Genomic DNA, 11613 nt, shown 5'->3' with positions numbered 1-11613 from the left:
ATGTTCATATATAACTGAAAAATTGTGCTCTACACTGGAATTTGACACAACATTATAAAATGATTATAACTCAATAAAAAATGTCTTTAAAAAAGATGAAACTGTGGGATGGTGTGGAAAAAATAAACTAGGAGAGTCAGTGGCAACAGCTGGTATTTAATAAACATTGAGTGAACATGTGAGTGAATGAGTGAGGGAGTAAACAGAATGAATGAACAAGAGATTGGTGGTTAAGCATTAAAAAAGTTAAAAAAAATGCATCAAGTTAAGGACATTAGGAGCCAAAACAGGATATTTCAAAGAAACAGGCAATATTTCAAAGAAATAACTCTCCAAATGAGAGAGTTTGAAGAAGAGAGAGTAAAGAAAGTAGAGTGAAATTTACTCAAGATTACAGTAAGTACAGCACATTTCTCTGCTGTCAAGATCAAGCTCTTGTATTATTATTGGCTCTTATAAGTGGCATTTGAAACAGATACCATTTCAACTGCAAAGAGTTTACTGAGTGAGGCCCAAGAAATGTTTTCAATTTGCTGCATTCTGTGACCTCAAGAATAGAAATGGCATCTGTATATCTAGAAAGAGGTGCAGAATGTGTCCTGTGGTGCAGAAGGCTTGCTGACACGGTTCTAAACAAGACATCAGTCCCTACCTGAACCTGTCCATAAGCACTTACTTAGCTTCCAGGTACCTAGCCCTGTGCTAGGTGTTATCAGAGGACAAAAGCATGAATATCCTCAATCAACAAGCATTCCCAGAGCACACACTAGTGCTAAGCACTAGGGAACCCCAAATGGATAAAATATACCCCTAATCTCAAAGACCTCCTGATTAAGTGGGAGGAGGATGATACAAACACAACTGTATATTCAGATTACAGGTTTATAAACCTGCTGTTGTAATCAAATGTACCCAGTATGGTATAAAATGAAAATATAGTATACAAATTACATAATAAAGACCAAAAGTACAAAATACGTTTGAGTAAGAATGGCTTGATAAAGATTTAGGACTGGAGAAGGAATTTTAGGTGGGTCAAGATTATTAAGCAATGGATAATGAGGAGGAAAACATTTCAAGAAGGAAGGGAAGCAGCAGTATCTAACGCTGATAAAAGATCAGGGGCATGCAATGGTTTAAAAGATAAAGTGTTTGGGCTTCCCCAATGGAGAAACAGTGTACTGACCTTAAACAGTGAAATTAATTACCCAGACAGCATGAGTATAATGCTAACTATAAACTATTATTTCTTTAGAAAGCAGAGTCCACTCTTAGATCTTCATGATTTTACTCTCCCAGTCTTTCTGCTTTGGGATTCTTTGGTCTTCAGAGCCCTAGAAACCTTCTCTAACTCTTCCAATTCTTTCATTTCCAAGGTTGGCATCAATAGGTGTCTGGGTCATTTGTTCAGACAACATAGGAACTCCATTTTCTTACTAGTGTAGAATTCTGTCCTTCTGTGACCCGTCCTTGACCCCAGATGAAGCACAGCTGAGCACCTATCCAATTAGGCTCATTCTTATGCTAAACAGGTAGACCTGGCTGGGCCATCACGGTTTTTGCACGAATGTACAGCTCATGTGTCACAGCAAGCAACCTAGCACTAATATACAGCAAACCCTGATTGCCATCAATCTGCTTCCAGAACCATCTACCCAACCATCACAACATATCACTTTGGGGCTGACATCTTTGGGGCCTGGTCCCAGCCAGGAGATGTGAGTCACCCAGGAATGACAGTCTGATCAAAATGCATGATGGATAGAGCCTAAACATCATCCCATCACTCACGAGCAAGGAGGCAAAAATTGTCAAGGTAGGAGTGTCAGGTGTGGGGAAGGTAATTTCTGACAGGTGATTAATGCCAAGGAGCCAGCAATCATCCAAGTACTGCCAAGAGAAATGGGCAGTTATATATATTTTTTCTATGACAGTGCCTCCCTTCCCCCACTCTTGACCTCTGGTTTTACTGTATGCTGCAGAAGAGCCTCACAGATTATTTTTTCCCCCAAATTCTAAATATTTATGCCTCTCAAAATCTAGAGCTTATATACACCTCACACATACATCCACCAAATGCAGTCCTAAAGACCTCATAGCCCCGTCATCTTTTGAAAAACAACTGAAATATTCTCCAGTTAATGTTATTCTAATGGTCATTAAGGAAGCAATAGGTCAGTCAGCCTGGGGCCAAATCTTGGTTTTTGTTCATGACCTGGAGCAAATGATTGTACTTCTCTGTGTCTTAGCTTCCACATTTATAAAATAAGACTGTTTTGAGGATTAAAGGAGGATTTCTTAACTTTGAAGTTTATGACAAATGCTTAACAAATGCTTGATAATATTAACAGTGTCTCTGCAATGTTTGTTACATTTGAGAGAAAAATTTCAAAAACTGCAAAGCTTTTGTGAAACGTAGGGCACCTGGAGGAAACAGGTAAAATGGGTAAGGTCAGAGGATACTGTGGGCTCTTGAATTAAAACAAAATGGGCATTGGTCCTTTGAGAGGGGAAGTGGATCAAAATAGCACAAGGCAGGAAACAAAAGCCATGCTTAGAACTACTAAAAGCTGGTCCTTCCTTTCCACTGAGCCCCGTGTGGAGATACCATCAGTTTATTCAACACATGGAGGATTTAGTGCAGGTATTACAGGACTTGAGAGACGATCCCAGGACTCATTTGTGCAACCAACAGTGAGGACAAGTCCAGTCCAAGGTCACCCTGGGGAACAGGTGGGGATATGCTTAGGGTGGTCACACTGCATTCCACTCTGGCTCCAGATACGAGGCAGAGGCCACACTCACTATTTGAACAAAGATAATTTGATAGAAAGACTTGTTCATTAGGTTTTGAAGAACAGAAAAGGCAAAAGGAACTCTGAGGTGTTAGGAGGTAGCAGCTTCAGCTTCAAGCTTTGGGTTGAGGGAACCAAGGGAAGGGGTTTCGATTGTTCTGATTTGGAGGCCTGATGGAAGGGGCCCTTGGAGCTGACAAGTCAGGCCTCTGAGGAGGGGACACTACTGGGGTTTTTGGTGGGTGTTATGTGTCTGGCATTTCAAGTGTGGGAAACACTGCCAACAGGATTCAGCTGCTGTTAGTGGAACACGCAGATACGTGGGTGAAGAAATGAGGCTGGGGTGCCACTGACAAGGATAGGAAACCCACAGGAAGGAAGGAGCAAGTCCCTTTTCCCCACAGGAGACTTGCCATTTCCCTCTGGCGCCCCTTACTGGACACACCTAACAAGAGCCTCTTGCAAAGCAGAAGTAGGTTGCAGCGTTCTGCTCCATGCAGATGCAAAGCGGAGTAGAGATGGGTGGATGTGGAATTGAGAGACCGTGGCTTAATCAGTGGCCTATTGTCTACTCCACTCATCCAGTAAACAGTGACTACCTGCCATGTGCCAAACACAGGGGGCTAAGGTGCACTATGTTGTTCTCCAGGAACACAGGCAAGGGGAAGGAGAGGAAAGAAACCAACCAACCAAACAACCAAAATACCCAGAATATGATACAGTCAGTGACTGAGAACAGTAGACCAGCATAGGGAAGACAGGAGGGATGGGAGAGAAACTGCCCAGAGTAAAATGTTAAAAATGAGTAGGGATTCACAAGATGAAGAAAAGAAGGTAGTAGGTAGACACTGACCTATGGAAGAACAAATTGGAAAGGGTCTTATATGCTGTATATGGAACTGGAATCTTTCTCCTGAAGGCTGTGAGAAAAACACCAAGAGTTTTAATCTGACATAATCAGGTCTATGTTTTGATAAAAAAATTTGAAAGTGATTAGAATGGCGGCGGACTGGCTGGATTTTTAAAAAATGAAATAGTCTAGAAATGAATTTTTTTAAGTTTTAAAATAATTAATACATTTACAATATAAAAATGATATAAAAAAGAAAGTGAATACTAAGAAATCTCATTCTCTCCTGCCTTCTACAGTTATCCATTTTTATTTTGTTAAAGCTGTTAGTGTTCCTTTAAACACAGATAAGTATGAATGTTTATTTTTATTTTCCAAACTTTCTTACTCTTTTCTTATTTCAAACAATGCTGGAGTGAAAGTCTCCAAAGTGGGATTTCTGGGTCAAGGGGTAAATGCTTCTGTAAATTTGGTAGACGTTGCCAAATTTGGTGGATATTTTTCTTTCCTAGATGTTGTATCATTTTGTACTCCACCAGCATTTCAAGAGAGCACCTCTTTACTTACAGGCTGGCCAAGAAAGTGTGTTGTGAAAACTTTTGGACTTTTTGCCATATGATAGTTGAGAAATACAATGTCAGTATAGCCTCTCTGGATGAAGTTGTGCTTTTGTTTCATTTTTAAGGCCATTTGTATTACTTTTTTTGTGGTCTCTATTCATATATTTTAATCACTTTTGTGTTTAGTTGTTAGTCACTTTTCTTTTTCAGTTTCTAGAAGTTGCAAATATGTTTCCCAGTTTGTCATTTCTTTTTGAATTTTGCTTTCGGCTTTTGCTTTGTTTGTCATACAAGTTATAGTTGCCTACTCTCGGTTTATGAAAGAATTCACACATGCTTTCTATTAGTACATTTATAGTTTCATTTTTACATTTAAAACTTTGGTGCATTTGGAGTTTATACTGGTAAGCAATACAAGGCATCGATAGAATGTTATCTTTTCCAAATGACATCCAGTTGTCTTCACACCCTTTCCTAAAATGTCCATTTTTATCTCACGGATCTGAGGTATCATCACGATCATATTTTTTCAAATGTCCCTGTACACTTGGGTTTCCTTTTGGAAATTTGTTCTATTCCACTGATCGGTTTACCTATTCCTGAGTCATTACCACACTTTTAATTATTTGTGCTTTACAATATATTTTATTTTCAGATATTAGGTGTCTGACTAATTGTTCTTTTTCAGAATTTCATGTGTGACTTTTCTTTTTTTACATTTTTTTATTGAGTTATAGTCAGTTTACAATGTTGTGCCAAATTCCAGTGTAGAGCACAATTTTTAAGTTATACATGAACATACATATATTCATTGTCACATTTTTTTTCACTGTGAGCTACCACAAGATCTTGTATATATTTCCTTGTGCTATACAGTATAATCTTGTTTTATCTATTCTGCATATGCCTGTCAGTATCTACAAATTTTGAAATCCCAGTCTGTTCCTTATTCTTAATGAGTCAATTTCTTATCTAGGCATTAGTCTGGAAAAGTCGAAATGGAAACAATTTTCCGCATATGCCCTGCCCTCACACGCCCATAGCCTCCCTCATTATCAACAACCCCACCAGAATGATCCATTCATTACAACTGATAAACCTACACTGACACAGCATTATCACCCAAAATCCATTGTTTTACACTAGGGCTCACTCTTGTACATTCTGTGGGTTTAGACAAATGCATAATGACATGTATTCATGATTGTAATATCATACTGGGTATTTTCACTGCCATAAAAATGTTTTATATGTTACCTATTCATCTCTGCTCCACTTTCACCTCCCCCACTGGCAACCCCCATTTTTTTTTAGTATCTCCTTGTTTTTGCTTTTTTAAGAATGTTATATAATTGGAATCATACAGTATGTAACCTTTTCTGTTGGTCTTCTTTCACTTAGCTGTATGCACTTAAGATTTCTCCTTGTCTTTTTAGTACTTTAAAAACTCATTTCGTTTTAGCTGTAAATAACATTCCACTGTCTGGATGTACTACAGTTTATTTATCCATTCACTTCTTGATTGCTTCTGAGTTTTAGCCATTATGAATAAAACTCCTATAAGTGTCTGTGTGCAGGTTTTTATGTGGACATAAGCTTTCAACTTTTGGGGATAAATACCAAGGAGCATGACTGCTGGATAGTATGGTAAGAGTATGCTTAGTTTTGTAAAAAGCCACCAGACTGTCTTCCAAAGTGTCTGTGCTATTTTGCATTCCCACCAACAATGAATGAGAGTTCCTGTTGCTCCACGTCCTCATCAACATTTGGTATTATCAGGGTTATAGATTTTGGTCATTGTAATAGATGCCAAGTAGTATCTCATTGTTGTTTTAATTTGCATTTCTCTGATGATACATGATGTGAAGCATCTTTCCATGTGCTTATTTGCCATCTGTTTATCTTCTTTGATGAGGCATCTGTTAAAGTCTTTGGCCCATTTTTAATCTGATTGTTTGTTTTCTTATTGTTGCATTTTTAGAGTTCTTTGTATATTTTAGTAAATTCTCTTTTATGAAATGTGTATTTTGCAAATATTGTCTTCTGGTCTATGGTTTTTCTTCTCATTCTCTTGACATTGTCTTTCACAGACAAGTTTTTAATTTTAATAAAGTTCAGATTATTATTTCCCTCATGAATCATATCTTTGATATTGTATCTAAAATGGCATCACCATATCCAAGATCATGTAGATTTTTTCCTTTGTTATTTTCTAAGAGTTTCGTAAGTTTGCATTTTACATTTAAGTCTATAATTCATTTTGAATTTATTTTTGCTTCTAGGTCTATGTCTAGGTTCATTTATTTGCTCGTGGATGTTCAGTTGTTCTAGCACTATTTTCTTAAGAGACTGTCAGCTCTATTGTATTGCCTTTGCTCCTTTGTCAAAAATCAGTTGTATTAGAGGGGTCTACTTCTGGACTCCCTACTCTGCCGCATCTCCCAACTTTTCTGTATTTTTGCCAATAGCACACTGTCTTGATTATTGTGGCTTTATAATAAGCCTTGCAGTTGTATAGTGTCAGTCCTTCAACTTTGTTCTTCTCTTTCAATATTATTTTGGCTGTTTTGAGTCTTTTGCCTCTTGATATAAACTTTAGATGCAGTTTGTTGAAATTCATAAAATAACTCCCTGGGATTTTTATTGAAATTGCATTTAATCTATAGATCAGATCAGGAGGAACTGACATCTTGACAATATTGACTCTTCCTATCCTTGAATATGGAATAGCTCTTTATTTATTTAGTTCTTCTTTGATTTTGTCCATCAGAGTTTTATAGTTTTCCCCTTACAGATCTTGTACATATTTTGTTAGGTATATACCTCAGTATTCTATATTTTTGGGTGCTAATGTAAATAATACTGTGTTTTTAATTTCAAATTCCACTTATTCCTTGTTGGTATATAGGAAAGCAATTGACTTTTGTGTTATCAACCTTGTATCCTGCAACCTTGCTATAATTGCTTATTAGTTCTGGGTGGCGGCGGGGGGGGGGTCTTTTATTGTTGTTAATTCTTTCAGATTTTCTGCATAGACAATCATGTCATCTGTAAACATAGACAGTTTTATGTTTTCCTTTTCAATCTGTACACCTTTTGTTTCCTTTTCTTGCCTTGTTACATTAGCAAGAACTTCCAGTAAAATGTTGAAAAAGAACGATGAGAGAGGACATTCTTGCTTTGTACCTGATCTTACTGGAAAAGCTTCAAGTGATTTTTTACAATTAAGTATGATGTTAACTGAATTTTTTGGTTGATAGTCTTTATCAAATTGAGAAAATTCTCCTCTATTCTAGTTCACTGAGAGTTTTTATCATGAATGAGAAAGCATTGTGCAAATACCTTTTCTGCATCTATTGATATGCTCATGTGATTTTTCTTTTTTAGTCTCTTGATGTAATGGATTATGTTACTCGATTTTAAGATGTTGAACCAGCCTTACATACCTGGAATAAATACCAGTTGGTTGTGGTGTATGGTTATTTTTATACTTTCTTGGATTTGGTTTGCTAATATTTCTTGGAGATTTTTGCATTATTTTTATCTTTGTTCCTCTATAAATTTCTTATTCCCTCTTGATTCTTTCAGAATTTTTTCTGTATCTTTGATTTTCTATAATTTGAAAATCATATGCCTAGGTGTAGTTTTTTGACATTCATCCTTCTTGGTGTTCTCTGAGCTTCCTTGATCTATTGTTTGATGTCTGACGTTAATATTGGGAAATTCTCAGTAGTTATTGTTCCATACGTTTCTTATGTACCTTTCAATATTTCTTCTTCTTGTTATTTTCACTGTGCATATGTTATACATTTTGTAATTATTCCATAGTCCTTGGATATTCTGTTCTGTTTATTTTTCAGTATTTGATCTCTGTGCTTTTCAGTTTTCAAGGATTCTACTGATATATTCCATAGCTCAGATATTCTTTTTTTCAGCCGTGTCCAGTCTACTAATAACTCATCAGAGGCATTCTTCTGTTCTGTGACAGCAGTTATATTTTTTATTTCTAGAATAGTATTTTTTTTCACTTCTTAGGATTTTCATCTCTCTGTTTGCATTTCCCATCTGTTCTTGCAATGCTGTCTAATTTATCCATTAGAGTCCTTAGCATATTAATCACAGTTGTTTTAAATTCCTAGTCTGGTAATTCCAGTATCTCTGCCATGTCTGATATTTGCTCTGTCTCTTCAAATTGTGCTTTTTGCCTTTTGGTATAACTTGTCATTTCGTTCTTGGTAGCTAAACATGATGTACCAAGTAAAAGGAACTGCTATAAAAAGCCCTTTATTAAAAATCTATTTTTCTATATAGTGGCTAACATTTGCAAATCTCAAGCTCCCAGATTTATCCCTTCCTACCCCCTTTCCCCTATAGCCACAAGATTGTTTAGTATGTCTATGAGTCTGTTTCTGTTATGTAGATGAGTTCATAGTGTCCTCTTTCTTCTTCTTCTTTTTTTCTTTTTTTTAGATTCAACATATGAGTGATATCATGTGGTATTTTTCTGCCCTGAGTAGTGTGGTGGTGAGGTGTGGGGGAAGCATTCTCTAGTCTTATGATTAGGTCTCAGTTTTAGTGAACTTGTGTCTCTGGACAATGAACTTCACAAGTAGTTCTCAGTTATTATGTTCCCATCTTAAGTGGAACAGGATGTCTAAAATGGGGCAGAGTTGTGTATTTCTTTTTCCCAAGTCAGTTACGTTCTTATAACACCTTAGCAAGCTAGGCTCTGGTGAACTTCTTTCTCCTGGGGGAAGACCTTGTTAAAGAGAACAGAGTGCTCTGGTATATTTTAAAACGGTTCCTTTTTCCCTTCCCCTGCCAGAACCATGAGGGAATTTTCCTCTGATATTTACTGTGGGAATCAGGTCAGGCTCCTGGAGGTAACTCTTACAATATTGTGGGGATGCCCTATGACTGGGTTCCCCCTGGCATTTTAACTCTCAGAGTTGTCCATGCTGTCTGTGCCTTCAGAAAATTGTCAGCTACAGTTCAGGTTTTCCTACCCAGCACAGGTTCCCCTGGAAGGTTCCACTCTTGAGTTTCTGCTTTGGTAGGCTGTGACTCCCCGTATTTTCCTGCCTGTCTCTCCAGTCTCAGAGGTTTGCCCTGTTTTCTCTCCTCTCTTATGGATCCAAGAAGCATTTTTGATTTTTTTACTTGTTGTTAGTATGGAGTGGCAACTTCTAAGCTCCTTGCAAGTGGAACTGGAAAACAAATGTCTCTTTAACCTGTATTTCTAAACTATATTACATATTACCCTAGCTTTTAAATAGAAATTCCTGCCTAATATTTAAACCTTTCTCAATGACTCATAGTCTTTACTATGAGCATTAATTAATTCACAGTTTATAAAATAGAATAAGATTTTTAGGCTTGAAAGTCGTATTTGCCTCTCCATTAAGTGGCCCCAAATTGAAAATGTTGCAGATGCCTTGTACAAATTTTCTATCGCCTCTCTTGCTCCTGTTTGCTACTAGGAGGCCTGCCAGTAGCCTCTCTGCCTTCTTCTAACCGGGAGCTGATTGGAAACCTACAGGACTCTCTGATAAAGAAAGTTCATGGGTACCCATTCACACCCATTTCTGTAGTAACTCCGTGACCTGACATTTCTTCTTTTAACATAGGTTCAATCAGAATAATTGTGAGATTTGTCCAGATTTGGGTACCTTTGTGTTATGCTAACAATGTTTCGCTTTTCTGAATTTTCTCTCCAGGTTCCAGACTGTGAATTCAGGCTCCATTGGTATTGTATTCCTCCAGTAGGATTTAATTTTTCTTTCTTATCTAGATTCAGAGCATTGTACATGTATTTAAAATATTTATTTTATTTGCCTTGGAGTTTAATAGGTTCTTTATGCCTGTCTCCCTATGCCCTAGTCTATGCCACCACCATTGTATCCCTTCCCACTAGACCCTGATTCTAATCTTAAATACTGGGGTCTGTATTTAAGGTCAGAACAGAGGCTTGTATTTGTTGTGTTTGAACATTCTTATGAAATGTGAATATGAAAACTAATTATGATTAAACCTGCTAAGTCTGCCTATCAACTCTTCCAAAAGCACACTGAGTGGATTAAAAGTCTCTGGGCTACAATGTATCAAAGTGTCTCAGACAGCTGGGATAATCCTTCCTCTTCTCTGTGTAGTCTAACTGCAGTTGGGAATTTTCTCTACATTTATTCAGTGTCTGTGTATGATATTACTAGGGCTCCAGGCCCTGGCTACAAATCCTTGTAAGACAGATCACTTCTCCTTTGCCCAAGACTCTTTACCTTAGTCCAGTTCCTTTTTTCTTCTGCAGCTTTCTTCACTGCAGTTACATAAAACACAAGGCTCCCTTCCCCTCCCTGTGTGTTCACTCCTTCCCGAGATAGTCTCTACTATTCTCCCTTTGGCTCCTGGCTGCTTTCCTGGGGCTTCCTGCCCTCCCAAGACCAGACATTTTGCTACCAGTTGTCTCAGACTCTCTGCCTACCATCTGCCCCATGGGAGACTGATTGTATTGTTACATCCTTCTCTTTCTCATTGTCTATATCATAAAAGAGTTATTTACTTGAATAGAAGATCCATTCCCCCAGGAGACAGAACAGAAATTCTTTCTATGGTATTCCGGGTTTTCTCATTTTCCCTTTGGTAAAGCAGCAGGATCCTGAGGCTGAGTTTAAAACATGTCACTCTCTGTATGAGTTTCACTGGCCTTAGTAGCCTCTGGTTTGTTTTTTTTTTTTTAATTCTAGTCTCATTTCATTGACAGAGTAGTAAGTATCACTAACATTGTTATACTCTCCAATAGCAATTTCTATGTTTAGTCTTTTAATAATAATGAAGTTCAGTTTTTTATCTCTAGCAGTACCGATATTTTTTCTGGATCCTGTACTCTGTTCTCACCCTCTAGGATTCACATGTACACTGAACTTCACTTTAGAGATGTAGTTTTCCTTTTATTCTCAATCAACCTAACGGCAATTAAATGAGTTTAGCTAATAAAAACCATTGACAGATGGATGAATGGATAATACTTTTCCCTAAATCAGAGTTTCTGAATCTGGGAGCTATTGCCATTTGGGGCTGGATAATTCTTTGTTGTGAGAGGCTGTCCTATTAGCAGAATGTTTAACAGCATCCCTGACCTCTCTCCACCCACTAGGTAGTGGTCCTATCCCTACAAGTTTGACACCTGAAGTGTCTTCAGATATCACCAAATGTTCCTGGAGGGCAAAATCACTCCCTGTTGAGAGTCTCTAAATCCATTATACACCCAATTATCAGTAAATAGTAATGACAAAATTTTTAACGTTTTTAAAGTTAATGTATATTGAGCAAATACCACAGGCCAGGCTCTTTGGAAAATACTATCTCACATAAACTTATTACATGCTTAAAATCTTCTATGAATTAAGCATGA

Source organism: Vicugna pacos, chromosome 6 (genome assembly GCF_048564905.1).
Source record: "Vicugna pacos chromosome 6, VicPac4, whole genome shotgun sequence".
NCBI lineage: Eukaryota > Metazoa > Chordata > Mammalia > Artiodactyla > Camelidae > Vicugna > Vicugna pacos.
This window is presented reverse-complemented; position numbering follows the sequence as displayed.